This window comes from Petromyzon marinus, chromosome 10, assembly GCF_048934315.1.
Source record: "Petromyzon marinus isolate PM22_M1 ecotype Great Lakes invasive population chromosome 10, UKy_Petmar_22M1.pri1.0, whole genome shotgun sequence".
NCBI classification, from domain to species: Eukaryota; Metazoa; Chordata; class Hyperoartia; order Petromyzontiformes; family Petromyzontidae; genus Petromyzon; species Petromyzon marinus.
The window spans coordinates 17,162,489-17,188,384 of NC_133676.1; the positions used below are offsets into that span (position 1 = coordinate 17,162,489).

At 44.3% G+C, this 25,896-nt stretch overlaps 1 protein-coding gene across 1 annotated transcript in view; it reads left to right on the forward strand.

Moving 5' to 3' along the window:
• Positions 1-545: 545 nt before the first annotated feature.
• Positions 546-25,896, forward strand: part of LOC116940819 (uncharacterized) — a 115,847-nt gene continuing 90,496 nt past the window's right edge. Inside the window, exons 1-2 of the mRNA XM_032951042.2 lie at positions 546-945; positions 16,168-16,200. The gene's annotated coding sequence lies outside the window, so the exon portion shown is untranslated. The remainder of the gene's footprint in view (positions 946-16,167; positions 16,201-25,896) is intronic.

A 25,896-nucleotide genomic window follows, 5' to 3' on the forward strand; every position in this document is an offset into this window, starting at 1 on the left:
GAGCGTTCCGTCGTTATCCACGCCGGGTCTGGCTCGCCCATAGTCGCCGCTCCTCGCACAGCCACAAAGATCCCCCCCGTACAGCCTTCACAGACTGTTGGTGCCACTGCTGTTAGCGAACAGCCTGAACGGCACACCAGGGGGTGGGGGGCAACACCCCGACCGTCCGCCTTTGTGCCCCGCAGTCACGATGTTTAACGCAACGCACCCAGCGACTCAGTTGAGGCTGAGTCGACCAAGGGGAGGAGGCCCAGGACCGCTGCAAATAATCGTCACGGGTGTTGGCCGTGCCCGGGAATGGAACCCGGGTTTTTGCCGGGTTCGGAGCGCAGTCCCGAGGGCCCCGTGCACTACACCACGCAGAGGAGCAGCTCGGCAGCTCGAGACTGCAAACCCCGAGTGGCGCGCGCGCGCTCCCCCCGCCGTGTCGGGCTCGCCGCCCCGCCCCCAACCCCCCCCCAAACCCCCCCCCCTCCGCTCTCCATACTCCCCCGCATCCGTTTCCCTATGGAAACCGCGCTGCCATGGCAACCGGGTAGCCATGGTGATAGACAGAGCAGCGGGGCTGCGGGTTTGGGCGTCGCTCGACCAGCCGCATTCTCCGGCAGGCGGCAAGGCGGCGGCGGTGAGCGGCGGTGCCTCGCTGCTCCGCTCCGGCACTCGAGCGAAGCGGCCCGGGAAGAGAACCCCCCCCCAAACACCCCCCCCCCCAGCGAGAGGGCGGCAGCACAGGGAGGGCTGCTGCGTCGTCTGCTCGGCTCCGTTCACAGGCGCAGCGAGGGCGAGAGAGGAAGAGAGAGAGAGGAAGAGAGAGAGAGAGGAAGAGAGAGATAGAGGAGGGTGAGAGAGGAGCGGACGTAAGGACGGGAAGAGCGGAGGAGGAGGAGGAGGAGAGTTGGAGGAGGAGAGCGCACGGCAGCCAGTGGCGAGTGCGCGCTGTCTGAGGTGGGTGGTGAGAGAGGTCTTTGTGCGGCCGGGATAATTATCGGGGGTTTTTTTTGGGGGTTTGTCTTTTGATACAAAAGGACGATCCCTCAAAAATATGCGGGGCTTATTGTTGTTTTCCTATTGTCTTACTGTTAACATACCTATCCCTGCTCTCAAGTATCACGGTGAGGATTTTAACGGTACGGTCGCGTCAATGCAGTGTACGGAACCTAGCGTTTTATTTCTCTACATTTCGGTGTCGTCGTCGCCGTCGTTGTGTCGTCGCCGTCGTTGTTGTTGTTGTTGTGTCGCATGCAAAGCGATGTCGTTCATAAAATAAAAAAAAGCAGCGGGGAGTGTCGGGCGCGACCCGAACCCGCGCGGCATCGCGGGTTCGCGAGGCCGAGCGCACGAAGCAAAATGGGACCGGTGGTGCGGAGACCCCTCCGTGCATGCTAAGTAGCCGCCGCCTTTGGAAACAAATGAACTCTGGTCATTAACACGCGCACACACACACACATAAACAACCTATTTATCATACAGCTCGCAAGCTAGGCTCCGCAAGACATCCGCCCTGGAGGCATTAATGTGTCGAAGCTCACGTGCAGCAGATATGAAAGCAACCACTGCTTTCGTGTGTCTGTGTACGTGCCAGAAATGTAAAGGAAAACTTGACAATTCATGAATGCTATGTGTGCATATATGCAGTAGATATTAAATGTGGCGTCTTGAAGTGTAAAATATGAACACGCTGTGTGCTTGCTGTGCCGCTCAAATTGCTGACAATGCTTGATGCTGGCGATATTTCTTAACAATATTCACACATGCACACACAGCTTATTATATATTGACCAGTAACATCGTCGATTAGTCGGTGTGATACTATGAGTTCACATTTAACACATGGTTAATTTCAGCAGCCCACATGGTTTCTATTTGATAAATCAAATATATGTGTTAAAATAAATATGTAGGGTAATCACAAGATTTAAAAATGGAAATGTCTTGGAAATCCTCCGTGCTTGCAGTGAGAGCTCATTTTCCATTTAAGAAATTCTGCTGCCCGAAGCTTTAACCCAATATCGGCTAGCAAACAATAAATCATCCAGTGGCGTGACTGATTCAGCTGGGTCTCCTGTGTTCCACATCTCTCGCACTTCGCACTGGATCTTAATGCATTGCATTTGCTTCTTAATGATTCCTCAACATTGTTTCCTGTGGTCGCTTTACAACGTCATATAGAATTGAATTATTAGTGGTGGCACTGAATTATTGGTGGTGTTGCATCGTCAATTAGGATCAAAAGCTATTGGTCTAAATTAGTGCGTGCTATGTAGTGTCACCATTGGTGACCTTACAACACCAAAGTTATTCCGTGGTAAATACAGAAATATCAGCTTCCAAACTGATGGCACAACAGTTAAGAGATAACCATCTGTAAAGGCCAACTCTGAAATACTCTTAAGCGTGTGATTTAAGCTTGATTTGTGGATCCAATGCTTAAGTATTTTTCACTAGGCAGCCACATTTACAGGAATGACGCACTGCAAATTCGTCTCGCCCATGTTGTTGGCTGTAAGAGCCTGGTGCGAGAATCACACATGGGAGCCATTAACTCATATAATATAAATTCTTACCAGATTCATTCCCTTTGTCTCCTCTCCTCCCGTAACAATCCCCGTTAACACGTGCCACTTAACGTTTCCATCGCAGCAAATAAAACACCGAGAACCCTTTCATACCAACCGACGGTTGGCAATACGAACAGCAATCCAAGTATTTAATCTGCTATGTTTAATACAAAAAAGCGAATGTACAAAACAGAAGTGCGTGTCTGAAAATGAAATTTGTCACGGTGTAATAAGGCAGACGCTCACACCAGGGCCGCTGCTGCGTGTAGGAGGCGCTGAAGCATCTAAATGGGGGGGGGGGGGGGGCTCCGTGCCCTGCCAGCCACCAAGAGGCCCAGCACTAGCCACTGAACAAACGCAATGCAGATCCCTTTAATTGAGAAAAAGCCTGTGCCTCATCTACTGCAATTCAACCGCGCACGCATCGTAAGCCATGCATTTGGCCGGTTTATGGCAGGAAGGTGCTCTAGTCTCTCGAGTTTCTGCATTGACTTTCACCACCCGCTGTTTGCTGTTGAGTCCATGAAGTGGTCTATCGGGTATTTTTTATTTATTTCTGTGGAGGTTCAAAATTTTGCCGTTTACTTTTTGTAGAAAAAATTAAGAGCATATTGCACAGTTTATTTTTATTTCTGTACATTTTTAAGGTAACGCCAGCCATGAAGTATGTTGTGTTGAGGGTTGTGCAAAGATGATGCTATTACGTTGTAGCGTGTGATATCAAGAATATATTTCATTACGTAATTTTCTGTATACTACCACGAGAAATAAAATGCAATATTATATGTTGTATATTGTAATAGCAAGTACGTAATGTGTTTTTTTTTATAAAGCAACTATATAGACTTTCGTAGCTTTCAAATATATATTTAAGTGCTAACATTTACAATTAGTTTAAAGCATGCAGATATTTCACGAGGCATCCTTTGCCAGTACCAAAATATACGAATATGGTTTTTCCCCATTTTTTCTGGCAACAAGACTGGTTAATGTAAACATGATTCCTTGCAAAAGGTATCACTTTTGTTGCCAGAAAAAAGGGGAAAACACCTATTAGTACATGCAGATATTATTTGTAGCTTATTGGATTTGAATATTTCACATTTTAAATGTATTTGATTGAAAAAAAAATATCTGTGGGAAAGGCAAATCTTACATTTTAAGGAAAAACATTAATCTTTTTTAAAAAATACCCGTGAAAACAAAATATCACTTAGCCAACAATGAAATAAAAATACAATGATACTGGAGACTTATCAAGATATACAATGTAATGAATATAAAATAATTAAAATGCCATCTTCAAAGAAACAAAATCAGTAACTGTATATTTTGGTATTTCCATCCACCAGTAGTTTAACATTACATTATACAAATCAAGTGTATTTAAATTTAGGTATTCATTAATTCTAATTTTGCAAAGTACATCAGCAGACGAGACTGCAGATGTACAATGCATTTGCTCAGCATCCAAATCGTGACTGCTTACTATGTCTTAGCTTTAACAATGAGTGGAGACCATGTTCCTAGAAAATATTGTTTTGAATATATTGTGACTCATTTAAGTAGACCTCTGAAACAACTAAATTCTCCTTTATGGATGCTTAATAATGTATTTTTAAAAATCCAAAAACACAGTTCATACAATTGACCAAACATGTTTTATTTGTATGATTTATTCATGCAATGAAATTTGAAAGCCGAAAAATTATGGATGAGGACAAGAGTTGGTGTGTGATGGTTGCAAGCCCACGGCTTAGCAGAAGGCATTGATGAGTAGCCAAGGGACAGGAGGCCGTCGAGACGAACGACAGTGCTTCACCACAGCGGCAGTCTCCACAATCACTCTCCCTGCTGGAATGAGCAAAAGGGGAATGTTCACTTCCATGCAGTGTAGAACACGTTTACAAAATAACTGTACATAGCTTTTTTTTCTATTTAAAGCTTTCGTGACTGCAGGGATTCCTATTCTTGGTTCTTTCGGTAAAGTCACGTAGAAGGGAAATAATAAAATAATACAAATAAAACATAATGTCTTTCTGACAGCTCTGTTTCTTCACCTGAGAACGGCTGCTTGCGTTGGTTGTGGCCGAAACGTCGTGAGAATTTTATTATATAATGTTTAATTATTATTTTATTATTATTTCCCTTCTACGTGACTTCACCGAAAGAACCAAGAATATAACTGTACATATCCTCCACCTGATTATAGCAATCTCTGCTGACTTGTGTTTGCTCTTATGTCTTAGCCTGCATCATCCACTGTTTCTTCTTAGGAGCCATCCAATTCTTTATTTTTAAGGTTATCGCATTTTATATAGCTTCTTTTGTTGGAACGTTTGCCCATTTTTGTATTTATTGTTTTCACTGTTGGACCGAGCACGTCTCTGCTGGTATCTCTAACGCTGCTGTTTCATATCCTTCCCATCGTGGTTCTGATTCTGCTTCAAATGTATTTTGGACTGCAAGAATGCCTTTTCTGAAGTTGCTGTAGTGAATTGGCATTTTGTCAAATTCGATTGGTCAGCATACCCAGACTTCTCTCATTCACCACTCAGCTTGATTCGGACTGCCGTAACAACTGAGCTGCGATCTGAGCCTAATCTCTTTAAACAGACAGAGCGTGCTCTTGAAGAGGTTACTCTTTCATCTTTCTTACCATCTGGTGGTGCAGTTTGCATGCCTTTTCTGCTGGAAATGTATAAACGAATATATTATCACTGCACACCTTATGCAGCCTTGTTGGGATATAAATCGTGGTTATATTCCATACTGGTCTAGCTCTCATTCATCGTGCTTTTTGCTAAGGGCGTTGTAAGAATATAGCTTTATAACTACTTAAGGATAAAAAAACACATTGAAACAGAACATTCAGTCGACTATGAAGTCATAAAGGTTTAATGGCTTGTGAACGGGAGGATCTGCATGACCAAACGCAATCTCGCACACTCGAGCCATGCTACGGCTGGGCCGAGCCATCTGGACACAGCTCAGGAGGTGCCAGGTTGTCTTTCCCCTGCAGAACCCAAGCCGTGCCACCGATGTTACAAGCAAGGATTACCCTGATTAACCCCCGCCCCTTGGTCTGGCTTGGCTGGGAGGCCGATTCAGATATCTTGTGAGGCCGGAATTGGCTTTGGCTCGGCTCTTCTACAAATATCCAGTGGGAAAAAAAACACCTGTATCGCGAGTCCCCCATACTGGCGTGGCTAGGATGTGCCAGTGGAACAAGTGGGCGGTGGTGAGAAGTTAACTCCCTCGCCTGGTATACAGGAGGTCGTATGTTCGATCCAGACCCTGACGCCTATATATTTGGAGTTTGCGTGTTCTCCCCATGGTCGTGTGTATTTCTCTCCGGGTCCTTTGGTTTTTCCTCCACATTTAGAAACGTGCGTTTAGAGTGTTTGGCTTCAAACAAATGTCCACGTGACAAGCTGCTTCGTTAAGCTATCATATGTGGCCAGGTGGCTTCTGAAAAATAACTATATAGCTCAGTGGGCCTTACCTGGTAAAATAAAAAAAATAGTTTAGTACGAGAGGCACCAAGCAGCAGTGGACGAATAATTATCTGCAAATGGCAAAGAATAGTGACGAGCTTGAGAAAAAAGTAACTCTGAGGTAAAAAAAAACTGTAGCAAAACAGCTGAATCTTCGTAAGAGAACAGATTTAATAATGTGGCATTGCTGCTGATGTTTTTTTTTTTTTATGTGGCCTACACATGGTAGAAGAACTGCGCAAGATAATGTAAACTGCATGGAGCCGTGCACAGTTGTAAAAGGACTTGGACAACTTCACATCATTACATAAGAAAATAATTAAAGGATTAAAAGGAAGATCATGGTAATGAATAGGTTTAACAAACATACCAAAGTGTAATTAAATTAAAGCCAGTGGAGGTATTCAGCAGGGAGAGGTTTATAACAATGGCATTGTATTGTTGGGGAGATGAGCTGGGATTATCTGAATGGCCTTTACATTTTTATCATAGACTTCAACCATATGATTATCTACAAACATAACATTCGGCTTGCTTTAATTAGCCTTGTCCAAACCACCAGCTCGTTTAGTGCAATGTAATAGTCACATGACATGTATTCCATGCACGATGGTAATCGTGCCTTCCTACTGTTTTTGAGCATCACACCTTTGCATGCTATTTGTTTCCACCCTGCACGCATTCTCCTATTGTGATGGGTTTTTACAGACAGTGTGGCTTTTGAATGATTCAGCACATACAACACAGAGGGTATTATATAATACGGAGGGTATTATATGTGCTGGGTTGAAAGAAGGTAAGAAGGCCAAGACCTGCACACTATTGCATTAGTAGCATGTGTTTTGATTGTATCTCTGTTGCTAGTTTTTAGTCGGTGGTAGAAAGTCCATACTTCCATTTCAATTTCTGCACAGGACAACTTGCAGTGGTACTGTGTTTTATCCCCCACGGGTGGATAATGAGATCAGTTGAAACCCGAATTTGGAATTCACAACCTTTTCATTTGCAATGTAAGCACTCCGTGCAAATTACCATCGGGGTTCATACATTATTACACGAGCAATTCTGTACGAAGAGCAATGTAACTTGTGAAAGTACGGTGATTTCAAAGTGCCAATGGCATTCCGAGTCCTTCACAGGGACTCGTACATGGCCGTGTTACCACGTAGCCTGATCACAACGTGCATCAATCCACGTACCCTGTGAGGACGGGTGAAATAATGGTGCGGGTTATCTCCGTGCACCAATCATCAAATGGGTGCCCCGCGTAATAACACGATATGCAATCCGAACGGAGAAGACGAAATCAAAGTGGCACGATGAACTGTGTGGCAGGAGTGAGAGATATAGCGTTCGAGAAAACCTGCTTTCGATTTTGGCTGGGATGGCAACAAGACAGGCGGCAGCCGCTGTTATGATCACGTGACAGCAACACAAACTTCATCTGATGAAATTAAACTCTTGGAAGCACAGAATTCGTGTTTCTTTGGAGATGACACGAATGGCACGTTATTAATACGCAAATCGCTTTCTCGATAAATCCTTCCCGAGCCGGCCGCCACATGCACGTCATTGCAGAGCGACTCAGCAGAATGTCGGAGTCGTTTATCTTTCAACTTGTCTGAATTACGAAAACACATTCACGTGGATGCTGAGATTCCTTGCTTTTTTATTGGGCTATGGCCCAATCTAGATTTTGTTGATTAAAGTTGTCAAGTATGTAGAATATTTGGACCATTGCGAATAAAAAAAACCTACTTTATGTATTCATCATTTATACCTTGCTTGTAAATAGCAACGCTGTGTTTAATTTGCCATCTTAAGTGCCGAATTGTTAATTCTGAAGATCCTTTATTAAACTGCGTAAAGTAGCCAACACGAAACTATACAGTACTGTATGTTTATTGGACCAAATATCTTCGTGCTCATCGTCATCATAATGTATTTCATGGAGGCACTTTCATGGCAAGCCCAACCAGATATACATTTGTATTCGCTACCAGGAAATATAGTCTGAAAAGCTAATGTTGTGTTTGATGCGTTTTATGATGTAGAAAGCCTTTGTGCTGTGGAGGTGATTCATTGGTTCTGCTTCCTACAGTGCCATGGCTACATGTGCACAATGAGCCTTTAATATACGGCACGTAGACTCTATCAAAATACCTGTTTACCACAATACGCCTTACAAAGACATAACAATTGCCGTACATTACCATAGAAATAGATTAGGTATGTTTTGGAAACTCCTTTAAAATGAACTTGCCTTCCCACACCGAATCCCATTAGATCGAACCTATGGACATTCTGCACAAAACACTTTCAAATGTTCATCCCAATCCTCGTGTTTGTTGAATCGAGGCAACATCCCTGTCTGCAGTCGCGGGCACACGCTCCTGCCATCGCCACGTTAAAGTAACGATCGCATCACGCGCAACTGACGCCTCCTGGAAGGGTCGGCAAAGGTCAATCGTCGGCGACGGCCCGCGGACGATTCCCGGAATGAGAGGCGAGCCGCCGTCGCCGAACGTTTGCGCAGAGACTGGCGTCGTGACATTTCGTGTGGCTCAGAAGCGTGGCGAACGGGGGGGGGGGGGCTTCTGGCGAACTCACCCCCCAAGCACACCGGTGCCGCTGGCCCGGCTTGAACGGATTCCGCGAGCAGCCCCGCACGGATGGCGACACAGCTGGAGCAGGCGCGGCGCTGTCCGTCTGCAGTCGCCGCTCGCTGCTGCTGCTGCTGCGCGTGCGGGGATGATGACACGCGGGGCAGCGCCAGGCTCAGTGCACCCTCGCAGGAGGAGGAGAGTGGGGGGGGGGCATCAATGCAAATATACATTCATGTGTCCAGCCACCGTGATTTGAATATTTACCGGAACGTTTAACGTACAATTAGCATACGTTGAGAAAGGTCATCTGAGCAATTGAGCGAAATTGAACATTTAAATGATGCAAGTTTAATAATACACTGTATATATAAATGTTGGAAATAACGTAACGTTCAAAGTCTAAATGAGGAAATATGGAAATAAACACGATAGTTAAGATTGTTTTAAGGATTTAATACAACAGCTATAACGAGAGCTTAATCCTGTGTTGAGACGCCATTGGCACGATCGGGGTATTGTTGAAGAAATCTTGAAATCAAATCTCACACACACAAACACAAGTGCTGATCACTGCTCACGACCAGAGCTACTCGCAGCGTATCCAGTGCTGGTTGAACGTTGACCGCATTCCACTTGAGGGATGGACACCAGAGGGATGCTCAGGGATTGCTAAAGAACAGCACAGCAGAAGAGGTACCCAGCCATATACTGCTGTGGACCATATAGCTCTGTCCCAGTGTGCCTGGCTAGGATTCCCATCTTTCTCTCTAATCATGCCGTCCGTTTTTAAGGCTATTGTGTTGAATCGGTAATGATCCTCGATACAGTTATTAAGTGTCCATCATTAATAAAAGGAGTTTATGTTTATATTATTCCTGCTGTTGTCACACGTGTGTAATACAGTTGTTTCATTTGTCCGTCGAGTATGCACCATTAGAGGGCCGTGCATGTACGCGTCCTGTGAGGAGCCCACAGAGATTTAGTATCCTGCATGTTTATGTCCAATCTGCACAACTGAAGTGAACCGGTCTGCGAATCGCCACGGGAGCGCTAGGGAGCAGTCCAGATAGCTTGTGTTGCCAGTGATGCATGTTGGGCTCGAACCCGCTACACGGCCCCCAAACAATGGACAGAGATTCACCGCCTGACGATGTGGGTCAAGGCGAGAACCATTGGAGATGGCGCGACAGCGTTCCCAAGTAAGTGGCTGTGAGCTGTTGAAGACGGTGGGAATGTAAATATTCACTGTTAAAGCCTCATGACCAAATGACCCACAATGATCCAAGCTTGTCAGGTCTCTGAAGCTAAGCAGTGTTCAGCATGGGTTTTGCTTGCATGAGGAACTGCCATGCACACGAGGTTGTTATAGGCTGCTGCGGAGCTATATTGTGGGAAACAGAAGGCTGTGCAGTTAATGACGTCGTTACTGCACTACTATGCACACGCAACTCACACTGACCAGTGTGGTGAAGTATGGTCAAATAACTCCGCCGACACAGTGGCGAGATGTTAACTCCCTCGCCTGGTATATAGGAGGTCGTGGGTTCGATCCCGACCCTGACGCCTACTGTATATTTCAAGTTTGCATGTTCTCATCGTGATCGCATGGATTTTTCTCTGAGTCCTCCCGTTTTTCCTTCCACATTTAGAAAAACATCACGCGTTTAGAATATTTGGCTGCTTTAAATGTCCACGCGACAAGCCACTTCGTTGAGCCATCATTTGTGATAGCCAGGTCGCTTCTGAAAAAGAGCTACAGTTATAGCTCATTGGGCCTTTACCTGATAAAATTCAAGAATAGTTTAAAGGTTGTAGTTTTATATTTTCAAAGTGCATTTGTTAAGCTAGCAAAGGCGCATTCGGCACCAAGTAGCTGTGAGCAGCTGGTCCTCAATGTAGCTGAATGTGAACGTCGCCAGGGATGGCTGAGTGCTGGTGGTCGACGTGCCTGGCTAAGCTGATGACAGATTGGGAGACTGCTGCAGCGTCGACAATTTGTTTTTGACGGCAACAAGTTCGCGACAATGCCAGCTTCATCCCGACATTTTGTATGATGAGAAATAAGTGGCTGCGTGCATTTATATATTGCCAGAAGCCGACAAAATGATGCGCCACTTTCTCATCCCGTCGATAGCACTCAGTGAAGGCCACTCAGTGAAGCCATGTGTGGCTGAGGCTCGTAAGTGCTGGTACAGACAAATACTTGATGTACAAACTCCATAAAGAATCTTAGTTTCAAGATGTTTTACAAATGTTATGCTAGACGACTCAGAATCAGGCGGCATACGATTGTGGAGTTTCCACCACTGGTACAGTACGGGTGTCCCGAACGAGATGAGAGGCACCAATGTTCACACGGATTTGGGAACACTTTGACTTTTTAACATTTCTACTTTTTGAAAATCGCACTTTGCTATGCGACTCCAGCACCGTTATGTAACCGAATAGGCGTTAAAAGCTGAAATCCATTGGATGTGGTTGCTCGCTCAGGTGAATGATGCCCCTGAGATGGAAGTCGTCTCGGAACACTGAACTGGTAGTGCTGAGTTCCTTGCATTGCAGGCGTGGGCAGGCGACTAATATCCTGTAACACGAGTTCTCGTGTGTGCCTTGAGCTTCATGGTTTCAGTCCTTCTTGCCAATGGCTGAACAAAACAGAAACGTTTTCGAAGTACATTAATCCGAGGGGTGATTGAGCATGCCTCAAATGCCGCAGTTGGGATGTGCAGTTTTGGTGGATTGTACAGACATCGTTGCATGTGAAAAAAACCTCTCTGTCATAGTCCCTGTGCCATTGACCCTAATTATATCGGTACCACACCAGGGTCGCAAATGCTAACAGTGAGTTGCTTTGAATCAGCCTGTCTCTAGATCACACTTCTGTGCGAGAGTCACTGTGGTAGTTTTGGATGAGACATTTTTCATGAACTAGTGCATTTAATAGAGAATATTGGATTTAAAAAAAAACATTTAATATGAAACGTTAGTGCTAAAATGCATCGAGGACATATCGGAGAGTATCTTGTGATATGGCAGTACAAGCACACCTTGCCATATGCACTGGCAGTGTAAGTACATGTGCCTATCCGTGAGCTACTTTCGTCTTACTTGGCACACGAGTGTTTATCTGGGAGACTATCCTGTGAATGACTTCAGGTTTGAAATGTTGTTTACGTGACTCTTGCATGGCATGGGAGACATCTTGGTAGCTGTCAGTTTCTTGTGACGATACGTTGACGTTACATTGAAGACGTATTTATGTTTGAGAGCTAACGAGTTCAGTTCCTCAGTAACAAAATCTACATAAGTAGAGGTCTCATGAATACATCTGTACTATGAGCAAGAGTTAAATTAATTATAAAAATGTAATTTGAGAAACTATTCTTGGTATAAATAACACCATCCGTCAATGTTTTAGCAGAACGAACATTATTGCACAAGAGTGAAATAGTCCAAAGGAAGTGGAAACATCACTTCATGGATTGCAGATCATTTATGGCTGGGGACAAAATACCAACTGCTATTGCTTTTAATTAATTATGATACTCAAGTGTTCGAATTGTAAGTTGTGCCTAATTTAGAAGTTCAATAATATTTGTGTACGTTTTTGATTCATGCGCACGTTGCCTCATTTATTGTAATGGGTCACCAACATGTAACTCACTCTCTTTTGCATCTTTGACAAGACATGTATATTATCTTGTCAGATCTTCTCCTTCTACTGTGCATGTTAAACCCCTTAAACTGCAGACTGCAAGGACATCATACACCGATGTCTGATTCATGCACGATGTCTGATTCATGCATGATGTCTGATTCATGCACCAATGTCTGATTCATGCACCGATGTCTGAATCATACACCGATGTCTGATTCATGCACCGATATCTGATTCATGCACCGATGTCTGATTCATGCACCGATGTCTGATTCATGCACCGATATCTGATTCATGCGCCGATGTCTGATTCATGCACGATGTCTGATTCATGCACCGATGTCTGATTCATGCACCGATATCTGATTCATGCACGATGTCTGATTCATGCACGATGTCTAATTCATGAACCGATGTTTGATTCATGCACCGATGTCTGATTCATGCACCAATGTCTGATTCATGCACCGATGTCTGATTCATGCACCGATGTCTGATTCATGCACGATGTCTGATTCATGCACCGATGTCTGATTCATGCACCGATGTCTGATTCATGCACGATGTCTGATTCATGCACCAATGTCTGATTCATGCACGATGTCTGATTCATGCACGATGTCTGATTCATGCACCGATGTCTGATTCATGCACCGATGTCTGATTCATGCACCGATATCTGATTCATGCACCGATGTCTGATTCATGCACCGATGTCTGATTCATGCACCGATATCTGATTCATGCGCCGATGTCTGATTCATGCACGATGTCTGATTCATGCACCGATGTCTGATTCATGCACCGATGTCTGATTCATGCACGATGTCTGATTCATGCACCGATGTCTGATTCATGAACCGATGTCTGATTCATGCACCGATGTCTGATTCATGCACCGATGTCTGATTCATGCACCGATGTCTGATTCATGCACCGATATCTGATTCATGCACGATGTCTGATTCATGCACCGATGTCTGATTCATGCACCGATGTCTGATTCATGCACCGATATCTGATTCATGCACCGATGTCTGATTCATGCACCGATGTCTGATTCATGCACCGATATCTGATTCATGCGCCGATGTCTGATTCATGCACGATGTCTGATTCATGCACCAATGTCTGATTCATGCACCGATGTCTGATTCATGAACCGATGTCTGATTCATGCACGATGTCTAATTCATGCACGATGTCTGATTCATGCACCGATGTCTGATTCATGCACGATGTCTGATTCATGCACCGATGTTTGATTCATGAACCGATGTCTGATTCATGCACCGATGTCTGATTCATGCACCGATGTCTGATTCATGCACCGATGTCTGATTCATGCACCGATATCTGATTCATGCACGATGTCTGATTCATGCACGATGTCTAATTCATGAACCGATGTTTGATTCATGCACCGATGTCTGATTCATGCACCGATGTCTGATTCATGCACCGATGTCTGATTTATACACGCACCACCTTTGTTGATAACAGCACCCCTCCTGCTCTCATCCGTCACCCAGTTGGTGATGCAAGGAGGCATGTGACAATATCGTTATGTTCACATAGGTTACGAGTTTTGCGTCCGTACAATAGATAATTTCGAGTGAAAATTGGACATATTACTTCTGGAGTAGATTTTGAAACCCAGTTGAATTTTTGACTCAAGTGAGCCCTGAATTACGTGAGTGATCTGATAACACTTTGTGGGCATAAAACATCTACATTGTATCTGCATTATCAATACATTATGTTACGATGTTTGAGTGATTCAAAATAGTAATAATAATTTTTTAAAAATGGTATTGGCACTTTTGTTATGATAGCACAAGGCTATCACGGAGGCCCTGTGTTTCCCAGACACGGTCTGTTGGAGTCTCACTTTAGATGGCAATGTTGCTGTGTGTGCTCTCAATTGAGTAATTCACAGGTGAATTGTATAATTTCCACTATAACTCCATCACACAATGGCCTCCTCTTTTTAAATGACATTACGGGATCTTTAATACCCACTGTAAAGCAGACGGTGAATATTGTCCAGGTAATACACCGGCAGAAATTATTAATCAGGGCGGCCTCTCGGATTTGTACCCCGAACATCTGCAACAAACAAATAGTGAATGCCATAATATAAACCTATACCAACAAAGTACCATCGATAGGAAGTGGTTCATAAAATGACTCTCCACATGTCCAAGCCATTTCAAGACGTTACATATGTACAATTAAACTGACAGTATACACCAGTCTTCCATCCGCCACTTCTCTCATTGGCTCCAAACAAGGACCATTGCCCAAAGATTTGATTGCTCAGTTTTAAGTTATTAGGCAAAACTAATTGCAACCATGGTGTAATTTATTGATTATCCTGTGCTTACGTCTATAAAGTGTATTTCTCAGCACGTAATTAGTTACATTCAAGAGGAAGAGCACGAGTTGACAGACGAGTGACACTGAGCCCCGGAATGCATCGTTGTGTGTATGATGAGTTCCTTTGGCAAAAAGAGCATGATAATTATTTGTAATCCGTCTGTGTTTCACACAGCTGCACACAGAATTATAATTAGTAGCCTGAGGCAGTGCTGATGATAGCCTTGCCCCGTAACGCCGGGCCTGATTGGATTTTGGGTGATGGAGGTCAGGCTGACTGCTACGGTGATTCCCATGGTCTCTGGAGTTTGGAGTAATTACCATCTCAATTCAGCCAAGCGTAAAAACGTCCAATGTCACTTCCACACCTGTGTGTGGCAGGCTGGCAGATAGGAGGGAAATCCAAATGCCAAATAAACTCCCGGCTCCATAGGAATTTGCTGCGCCTCAGTGCCAAAAGCAGTGTTAAATGTTTTCTCTTTTATCACGCTGGTGCACTCGGGAGTGTTACGAATGAAAAGACTGCAATCGTCTTCCCAGTGAATATGTGGCAGATATATGTCAGCTTTTCCATGCAGGTACGTTATATGAACTTTATGGCGGTACCCCGGGGTACCATAGTACCCCGCCTCTCGCATAATGTCCGTGATGCAGTAATTTTTAGTCTGTTGACGGTCGGCGAAGCGGCAGTCGACTCATCTCGACGAGCTGTACTCACGATGCACCACTACGGTGCCGCGAGCGTTCAGGGTTTCAGCACAATCGTCCTGGCTGCGTGTCGACATCGCGGAGTGTGGCACTCATTTGGGATTGATTGGTACCCCAGTCGCGGAGTCAAGTACACCCCTGGCAAAAAATATATTGTCCCAGAAATAAAACATTTAATTGCCTCGGCCATTTTGTATTGTTTGGTCCCTGGGGTACAGCCATGAGGATCATTTGTGGGTGTTGCCATGGTGCGGCGATAAGCGTACTGCACTATGAACCCAGTTATCGCAGTTCAATCACTGGCCACGGATAATACTGTCACTCGTGGCAAGTGATATCTTCACCAACGCTGCCCCCCCCCCAGCCCCTTCACCAACTCACACTAACCAGCAGGGTGAAGTATGGTCAAACAACCTTAATCGAAAGGGATTTTCATATTACATTATATGTACATAATTCATCATCATCAGTGAGTGACTTTCCACTGCAGGATGAAGGCCACCCAACACTCCGGCTGCCATTTACTCACAAGTCTACCCTCTGGGTTTTTTTGCCCGATCAAGGCAATGTCATTGATTAATTAGTTGAGTTTTTGTTATGCATTACGTATGATTATTGAAGTAAAATGACATCATGCTACAGTTTTAGGGACCATAATTTTGACGAATTTTACATGTCGAATGCATTTTTCCTGGGACTGTTTAAACGAGAATCTGGGTGGAATCTGATTGAGATGGTAATTGGATTTGTATGTTTTGCAGGTTTCAAGAGCTGTCCCCTTCGTTCGTCAGCGGGTGAGTTGCGAGCAAAAGTTTGCAAACGGCTTTGACCGCGGTGGCTTCGTGTATGAGCGTACTTATTTTGTGCATCAGCCACACGACAACCCTGCGGAATGAAGCGCGCACGTTGCACAAAACGGGCTTCTAAACTGTGTTAGTTTTGCTCTCATTTACAGTCAGTAAGGTTCACTTTCACAGGTGAGATTCCATTGGAAGTTATTTTCACACACGTGAGGTGAATGCCGGTAAAATTATTTGGATAAGTAATTAAAACATCGTGCAAAACCCCCATAAATGCAAAGATCGTCACATGTATGTGATACAAAATATAACACGCGACAATAAGCATGATTTCAATAGATCTGTGATATAAAATGAACGTATAAACAAATATTCCAGTTTATAGCATTCGTATTTTCCCTTCGTTAAACGAGGGTATCATCTTTTCCCTCTGTATGTGCATTTTTTTATTGAAATTCTCCAGTTCTGTCCAAAATGCCAATCATTTGGAAAAGGACGGTAGCTCAGGGGTCAGGAAACTGGCCTCGCACTCCAGAGATCTGTGTTCAAATCCACGTTTCAACCACCCCTGAGCGAGCTCACAGTCCCAGCCGGTAGACAATGCCTTCACAAACCCGTCACATTCAACTGGACTTTTCACCTAACTTGGGACACATTCCAGCCCTGTCATGCAATGCACATATCTATGTCGGCAGAGCGTGTGTACAAGTGTTTCCTCCAAAATTGTGCATAGAAAGGCGACATGAATAGATTTCAGACAAAGTCCTGTGAGACAGAAATAAATCTGCTTTTGCAAGAGTTTGGCTCATGACGTGACGCCGACAGCACAATTGCCAATTCAATTTGAAGGGCAACAAAAGGTGCAACCTCCTAATCCTCGTCATGGGACAGGGTTAAAGTCATGGGTGAGTGTAATGTGAAAATGGTCGAGGTTTGTGAGACCCATAGCGCAGTAAAACTACTAAAAGGCAGAGGGGTCTCCGAAGGGCCAATGGACTTAACAGCAGGAGAGTGGGATCATGGGTAATCATAGCAGGACCAACAAACAGAGGAGCTTCGCTTTAAGCAAACGTATCTAACTTTAGCAGTAAAGAGGTCATCGCTCAACGTGCCAACAGCCACTAAATCATGACATTACAATGGCTGTGATGGTGTCTTGATCGTTTCTGAACCTACTTTAATTTGAAAACGCGTAGGAAGTGAAGCTGAAGTATCATTCTCTTATTCCTTAGAGGTTCACAGCCTTTTAAATGGCCCTCACTCGGTTCAGGATTGGGGTAGTTTCTAATATTGAGTATTGTGGAAGTGAAATATGTTTGTTTTATAATATTCTACACAGTACAAGTATTGCCTTCTGTGGCATGCTTAAACCAGCACTAGTTCAAGTGTTCATTGACGGTTCAAAAGGACAAGGATGAACGGAGATATTTTCTCCTGAGTCTAAAGAAAATGCTCGACTGTTGCTTGTCACAGTTAAGTAGAGGGTGCCACAGTTAAATGTGTATAATCTTTAAATGTGGGGGCACAAGATGAAGGGAAAAAAATCTATTGTCGATGCTTTGCTCCTAATAATACTAATATTGTATTGTGCAGAAAGCAATGTTTTACTTTAAATTATTTGGTCAAATTAACTATACATTCCATACATTGCATTCGCAAATAAAATAGTGCATTCATATTAAGTAACACTGGGTGTGTTGTACTCCGAATTTATAATCGATGGTGAAGGATTTGTATTTTTGTTAACAATGCTGCCCAAGCATTCCCTGACAAACGTATTGAACGTGATGAATCGTCAACAATTCTAGAGCGAAGCTGAACGTGTCGTGCCGGCATTGGGTCCGTTATTCTGTCGCCTGAATGATCTTTGTAGGGCTGGGGAGCGTGTGAGGTGTGAGGTGTGTGTGTGTGTGTGTTTGATTCGCAGCCTCATTTTGTTGTTATCCTGCCACCACGGCGGTGCGCTCTGTGCGGCTCCTGGCACGAAAGCTTCTCGAACTGGCAGGGAAGCAACGTCCAGACCCTCACACAGGCTTACCGAGCAACGTGGCCATTCACAGTCTAGCGATGGCTGATTGCAAGGTTTCTGGAGTGGTTCGTAGAATCGATTATTGATTTATGAATAGATGGAATCAATTTTCATTTCAATCCCCCCCCCCCCAGTTACCTTCCAAAAACGAACCGACTACGAACCTTTTGTTGTAGAATGCATGCACAGTGTAGTGTTATAGCATTCATTGTTGTAGAATGTATTGTTGTAGACTACATTGTTTTTGGATTAATACAGCATGGACAGTTCAAGAATTAACTGATCAAAACTAACTCCTGTGCATACAGAAACAGAATAAACACAAACGGAAGGTTCTGAATATGTTGTTGTACATGAATATTTCGGGTACCTACATATACATGTATTTGAAAAGATAACAAAATATTTGAATAATAAACAATAAATAATCACAATTCATACAAAAAAATAGCTACTTTATTACAAAAATACTAACCAGTAAATGGTAGTAATTAAAACTTGTTTTTTCCTAAACAATAAATTATCATAATTATGCTAACATTATTTTAATACAACCTCACACAATTGTATCTCCTTCCACTCCAGACTGTAGAATCACGTTGACTGCTTCCTTGAGTCGTGAGGGTCTCTTTGAACAACAAGGGGAATTGATCACAACTGGTTAATTAAATTAGGGATTTTTAACTAATAAAACAAACTGTTTAATTTCGATTCAATAATTGGGAATCGATCCCGAGGTTTGGAGTCAACTCCATTCATTCCCAAAATTAGAATTGATCCCACACTTTTCCTTCCTTGGTATCGTCAATCGATTGTTCCGGGGTCGACTCCGCGCATCCCTCATTGTCTCGGCGGCCCATGCCGTCTTGCCGAGGTGCTGGCTGGAACGACGCGACAATGGCGCGACTGACCAACCCCATCCCCATCCTCCCACCCTGCCGTACGAGGCTGCTGCTGCTCCTGCAGTAGCAGCAGCAGCAATGGAACGCGGATTGCCTAGGAATAGCTTCATTTTCTACATGCTCGGCTAATTGGCATTTTTTTTTTACCAAAAGCTATGTCGATCTGCTGCGGCAAATACATTCAACTGTTTACGCCATAGGGCATCAGCCAGTGCTTTGCACGTGCTGTCGCATAACTCGTTTGATTCGTGTCATAACAATGTCTACAAAAGCATTGTTTCGAGAGTATGCATATGTAATTTGCATAAAAGGTTACGGGCCAAACCAGCAGCCCTGCCAATCGCTGTCTCGAACCCCTGCTGGCAGAACAGCCTCAACTAAAGGGAGCTCTAGACAACCTCTCTCGAGGGTAATTAGTCCGAATCTGCCATACCGCCAAGACGTCTTGGAAGACGTGAGAGTGTGCTCGCACTTTAGCCCACCGCACATGGCTTTGCCGACTGATGAACTGCGATGTCGCATTTACAGTCCAGGGTGGGACAGAGCCATGGGGATGTAAGCAACGTGCCCGTTGTTTCAGCTGCCGTGCTGGATTCTTGTCTTCAGCCATCCTCCAACCGAGGGTTGGTCGCACCATGGGCAATCGCTCGCCACTGTCTGTTCCAGCGTGAGCCTCGTCCATGCTTTTATGTCATCCATCCATTGTCATCCTCGGTCTTCCTCACGAGCGTGAAGCGGGTATTGTGCCAAGAATCATCTGCTTTTCCGAACAAGTTCCATTGTTTTCTCATGTCATGACCATCGTAGGCAAAGCTTTCTTGATTGTATCACCTCTAACAGTTTTCTTTCACCATCAGCTTTCTCCAGAACCTTTTCATTTGTTTTCTTTTCAGTCCACGATACGCGTAGTCATATCCGCCGGAGTCCCTTTCATTTTAAAGGCGTATATCGTGTATCCTCGTTCCGCTTCATTGTCCAGTGTTATCATTAGCACTGCAAATTCTCCGATCAACGTAATGTCTGTGATGGCATGACAAGATTTGCTCGTGAGGTCCGATGAGATTTGATAGCTGACATTTACAGGATGTTTGAGTTTGTTTTATTGTGTTGTTGTTGTTGATAATGCTGCTGCTGCTGTGTTCCCGTGTGTTATAGCCGGGCGACTGGCTAAATTGGATCATCCGTGTACTCGAATCAAATAAACCTAAAAAAATAATTGTAGTGCAGCAGAAGAATAATTACAACATTGCAGCTGTACGCGGAAGCATCAGATAAATTAGCAGAGATATTACATTATATTGGTCACGTGAGTTCGTGTGAAGGGTTAAAAACCTGCTGTAGACTAATGTGAGCTTGTGGAACTGTGGGGTGGGTCTGAGTGAAGAAGGGTAGACATTGCGTACCACGTGCGTTGCTTGGAAATGGCTGGAATAGTCAATGACAGGCATCGGGACAAATTGCTTATTAGAGATGTCAAATGCAGACGCTATGCAGTTTTTTGTTGTTGTTGCCGATGTATGCATTGTTATTTCAGGCACGCGGTTGTGCAGCTCCCCCATCAAAATGCCGAATTTAATTTCCGTTAGCCATTCCCGACACTCAACTCTTTATTACGGCTTAAGATCCGCGTGCGGCGCTGCGTAACAAATGGACACGTGCACTGCATTGCTAGCTAACTCACACGTCACTCCAGTGTGTGAGATGACAGCATCGCCAGCCTGTTTGTGACTGCTTCTCACTTGACATGATGAGTGGGCCAATCGAGCACCACTTGAATGTTTATGTAGAATGTCTATGTAGAATGTTTATGTAGAATGTTTATATAAGACTGTTTATATAAGGACTGCTCTCCCTGTTGAATGTCTAATTGTATTCAATGATTGTTTCGTTCCATGGTAAACTAATTTGATGTTCGTGAATGCATGTTATATATGTAGACGTTTTGAAATCATTTCTAGAACATAACTGGATATAGAATTTAAACATTTCATTTGTCTTAGTGCCGACATATTGTTGCGCTTTATGTCAAAATCAACATTTTAGTGGTAACAATACATTACGTCAAATAGGTGATTTTTAATGCTTTATTCTGGAGGAAATCAGGGATATCAGAAGGTTAAGTAACCCTCTCGTGCATGAAATAGTAAAAGCAAAACAGCGTTTTAAAAGGGCACTCGAATGTGTTGAAATATGTTCGTATTATTTTTTACATTTGTCTTCGCAAAATTGCGATCAAGTCCGCGACAGTTGTCACAGAAGAAGGTCATGCACAGTAAATCTACGACCTTCATGTCAAACAATCACCTGGTGGACAAAGGCTCCCCCATTCTTTGCAGGTTGTGGATTGTTAACCGCGCTTCACCACCCTGGTCAGTGCACGTTGGTGAAGGTAATTCGGGGTAGACATGGGAGCAAAGAAGTGCAGAACAACGATGGGTTTTTGTTTGCGCAGTCACCCCAAGTGCTAATGAGGTTGAACCTGCTCCGGTTCTGATGAAATTGCGGGTGATTTGGCCGCATGCTGCCAAAAATAGTTTCGGCCTTTTCAGCACAGTATTGTAACGATCTTTATAAAGAGAGGGAACAAATGATTGCATTCGCATTTGGACCATTCAACGTCTCATGTGTCAATACTGGTCCAAGCTTTCTTTTCTTAAACAAATGTTAATTGTAAGCATTGAAATTAATTGGCCCATAGGCTGGTGGATTAAATGGTATTTGTTTACATCACATTAGCATTTTTTGTATGTAAAACAAAAAACCCTTTCCAACATTTATTTGGGTGCATTCATTTTTGAGAAGCGTGACAACGTTGTGTCTTATACAAGTTCATAAACACATTCGTCAAGTGCGGTGGCACAAGCTTGCCTGCCATCCAGTGCTTTGGACACACGGAATTTGATGGCCACGTGGAGCTTTTGTCGACTCGTTGGAGTGTGTGAAGTCACCAGTGTGAAGTCATTTGGTTCACTAGCATGTCCTTGAGTTGCTAATCTTCCTTATATGCATGGGTTTTTATTTATTCTGGGCACACTGAGTAACGATGAAGCGTACGAAACTTTCCTAACGCAGTAGCCCAAAGTGTCCGTGTCGCATCAACACAGCAGTCTCACACAGAACCGTAAACAGTTGCGCCATATCTGGCCACGGTATGCAGCAGCAGCCACTGCTGGAGAGCGCTCTTGACTCTCACAATCGGGAGAGTTATTCAAATCCCAGTTTTAGTTCCAATTCACTAACCATGATTGTCACGTGAAGAGCATTGCTCCTGCCGTGGGAATATGACATGATCATCTGAATACGTCTAGAAAACAGAACCTGTAATGGAATCAGCCTAAATATGACTTTATGCTGTAATAATATGCAAAGGTGCAGCCCTTAAATAGCTTGCTCACGTCGCTGATGACGGAGGGGCCTCCGCTAAAGGGAGCCATAGAGAGTCCATTAAATGGTATTTGGTCTACTCTTCCACGCTGGCCAGATGTCATTGAATAGATGGAAGTGCGCAGACTTGATCCCACTTGCCAATCGACTGACTGTGGTGGACAGAGGCGGAGGGGAAGACTTCAGAAACGTGCCCCAACGTTTCAACTGCCACATCGAGAAGTTGAACCGGCGACCTCTGCGTTGTAAGTTTGCTGTGCTTGCCCGTTCCAAAGCTGTGGCAGCATTCCGTCTTCATACAATGCTCCTGTGAAACATTCAACGGCAATGTGCCTGTACTTGGCAATGCTAAGGGACAATTAAATAGGATGGTCTGTTGCATCATAACTTGATAACCCAAAATCAAGTCTCGTTTTTTTTTCTGATGTCGCTATTTATCGTTTGCCCAATTCGCGTGGAGAATTTGAAGGGAAAAAAAACGGCTGCGGGATGAACTGAATCGTACTGCCCCTGCTAGTCATTACCCTGCGGCATGCGTCAACAGCAGATCATTGTTATCTCCCGCCCAGGTGGATGATAAAAGGTCGCATTGTTACGCGTACGTCTCCTGGCCGGAGATAACGCCCTTCCTCGTGGCAGCGGTGTGAGATTTATTTCCCTCCAGTGTAAAAAGTGAACGTGTTTCCCGATGCGCAATGTCCTTGTGGAGAGTAGAACACGTGCCTACTCTGGATAATGTTACACGTAAAAACCACGCACTTGAATGGACAATAGAAAGAGATTTGGTAAGTAACAATGTGTCGGGATTTTATATTTGTGATAGCGCATCGATCGCTATAGACACATCCAATCGCAGTCGTGGAATTGAAACGCAACATGCCGTGTACCGTCACGTTTTCTGCTACATTCCCAATGTATGTTGACAGTATTTCATATAGCCTTAATGTGCATCATTTGCCAGTCTTCTTATTCCATGAGGGTTAGAGAGATGTGCTAGCGAGAAAGGAAAGCATACGCAAGAACTACCCGCTTCAGTTTGCTTCTTCCCAATCTGATGGCTGTCGCAGGAGAGGATTACCAGACAGACTGTGCCCTTGCAATTATTTTTTTTTTACCACTGACAATTATCCTTACACGTGCTGCTATGGCGACCGGTGACGCACCTTGCACTAATCGGACATTCTCATCTTGCTCTGTGTCGCAGTAGCGTCATTTATTTTGAGAGAGAGGCGGTTCGGTCCGAACCGTCGGTGGCGTTCGTGGGAATGTTCGGGCTGCTCTTCTTAACCTTCCCCGGGGATGCATCGCACTCTTGTGGAAAACACACTCGGACAGCTCTGCAGACTCAACCGCTGCCTTTTTGCACCTCTTCATGTGTGCGGCATTAACGTAAACAAAAAAAGTGTGACAATGCAAAGACACGCAATTCGTACAAGACGAAAGAGTTGAGTTGGTGTGTGGCCAAACATCGGCAATGTGTTGCACATTCTCTCTTATTTTTTCCATGACTCTTAGTGCGAATCGCTCCTCCAGAGCAATGCCTTTTGGGTCTTCCCAATTTGCATATCGCCATAGAAACTAATCTATCGCAAAGTGCATGCAGGACAGCTGTTAGCGACAGCACAGATTGCACCCTCGCTGGAGAAGCTTCGGATGTTTATGGGATTCCTTGTCCAGACAGGGAGAGCGTTGCTAATTTACCCTTCACACCTCACAACAGCAAAGTTGCAACCAGCCCGTGTGCGAACTGAATCGGTAATGGTTATAAATTGAGTGCCTGTGCAGTAGCAACACTTTTAAAAATACATTAATTCACAAGCCAACATGATTAATTGGGACATTACTAGGATTCTACTTTTGAAGTCCTAAAACGACTATACATTGTTGTACAGAGATTTAAAGGTGACTTTAGGCATCATGTCCAAACCTCTTAAGGGCCAAATGAAATGGCATGTGCCCACCGAGCCACGTGCTCTTAAGGGCACGTGGCCACCGAGCCCAGCCGAGGCTCTACGAGGCCACACGGGCCACAGAGACCGGTCTGTGGCCAACCGGGAATGGCGACTCCCATCGGACTGAGACCTCCAACACCGCCACTCCAAATGCAGGAACCACTAAGACTCCCAATAAGATCATCATCACCACCACTAGGAACTCTGGGACCACCGTGACGATCGTGATGATTACTCAAACCACGTGGACTAAAACATGGATTTCCAGAACCACTGTGACTGCCATTGGGATCACCAGGACGCCTACTCAGACTGCCAGGACAATTGGGAATATCACTAGGACTAACACAACGACCAATTAAACCTCCGGGATTGAATGATTGGATGCTCACTCAAGAATGCATGTATAATAATGATAACTTCAACTTGTAATGTGCACAGTATTTGCGGGAAACTACGGACAAGCCGGAAGGCAGCCAGGCGGTGAGCTGGTGCCAACAATTTCCCAAGCTCTGTGGTCCGCTATATATGAAGATGTTTCAGTCAGTTATTGAGTGTTTAATCTTATGGTTGGAAACTGGAGCACCCAGGGAAAACCCACACGTGCGAGGGGGAAACACTCTATCCCATACAGAAGGAGCGGATGAAGTCCACATTTGCTGGACTGTATTCACACAGAGATGCTCCATCATGGACATGTGCGTGTACATACACACATGCGCTACTCCCCACTAACCCTTCCCCAATCCGCACTGACCAGCTTGGTGAAATGCAATTGCACAACCCCCATGATGGGGCTGGTGTGGAGCAGCTTTCATTCAACAGTGGATTTACAAAACGCTGTAAATTAATGATTCACTATTATGAGCAAGCGAGGACATTTCGCTTCCATGACTGATGTTTTATTCCGAACAATTTTATTCATTAGAGAAATAGTACGCCAAAGCCTCCCATGCAGGACTATTGCGTACAATGTGGACGATGAGATGTCTAAAGATGCAGGACAGTTTGAATAGTCTGACAAAAGATGAGGTTTGATTCCTTTTCTACTAAACTGAATGCCACTTATATATTAATATAAAAATATCTGCTTGATAAGCATACCAACCTGTACAGCATTCCTTAGAAACGTGTCTTAGTCCTTCGTTAAGTTGGAGACATTTCATCATCACCCTGATCGTGAACCGCTATGGTCTATCCACTGCTGGTGTAAGGCCTCTCCCACATCGCCACCCCATAATCCATCTCGCTCCTGAACGAATCCCATTGCTTAGATGACACGTGAGCGTTTGGAAAGTGGGCCTGTTTACAACAGATTGTATTTGCATTTTTCTCCGCAGAAGATTTATATGAAGAAGAGAGGGAAAAAAATGTAATCAAATCAAAATTTACTTATATTGCCAAAATGTGTGCAAATAATGCA